Raw genomic sequence first — 836 nt, 5'->3', positions numbered from 1 at the left:
TGCGACCGGCCGCGCGGCCCCGCAGGCTCAGGCGGCTGCGCGCCAGAAAGTGCTAGAAAGGCGCTGCGGCCCGCGCATGCGCAGAGCGGCTCCCTGCCCCCACAGTGCTGCTGCGGCACCCCGGGGCTGGGGGAGGCGGCGGGTTTATGTGGAGGCGCCCCTTTATGTGGGGCGGGAGGAGAGGTACGGGGTGCTCAAGGCCCCGTGGGGAGCGGTCCAGCGAAGTTTCCACAGAACCGCTCCCCACCCGGCTACGAGGCGGAGCTGCCGCCCACGCTGCGCAAAGTGCGCACACAGCTTCGGGAATACGCGGCCGCACTGGCCACCGCCCCGAGCGTGCTGCGGAGTCATTGCGACGGTTACTAGGACACTTCGTTTTCGTCCAATCAAATGACGTTAGCTCATCCCTGAGGCCCGCAGCCAATCACGCCCGACATCAATCATTCAATTCAGCCAATGAGGAGCGCTCTGAGCAAGTAGGGCGGGCGCGTGTGAGTCAGGGTTGCCTGACAGTAAAATCAACAGACAAATAGGCGGAGCCAACAGAAACCCATATTTGAGTGGCGGCGCCTAGACCAATAAGAACTCCGTATTTTTAGAGCCTCGTTATGAGTACCCAATGTGTTGCCGCGGATGGCCGGCTGGGAGGGGAAAAGAAGGCTGCGCGCGCATTCCGCTGCTATATAAGGCCTGGCTGTCGCCTAACGCCGTCAGTTGGGGGGAAGAGCGGCATTGGCTGGGAGGTTGCTGCGCTGAATCCATCATGAGGGAGATCGTGCACCTGCAGGCCGGGCAGTGCGGCAACCAGATCGGGGCCAAGGTGCGGGCGGCGGGAC

Source organism: Meleagris gallopavo, chromosome 19 (assembly GCF_000146605.3).
Source record: "Meleagris gallopavo isolate NT-WF06-2002-E0010 breed Aviagen turkey brand Nicholas breeding stock chromosome 19, Turkey_5.1, whole genome shotgun sequence".
NCBI classification, from domain to species: domain Eukaryota; kingdom Metazoa; phylum Chordata; class Aves; order Galliformes; family Phasianidae; genus Meleagris; species Meleagris gallopavo.
Note: the sequence above shows the minus strand (reverse complement) of the source record.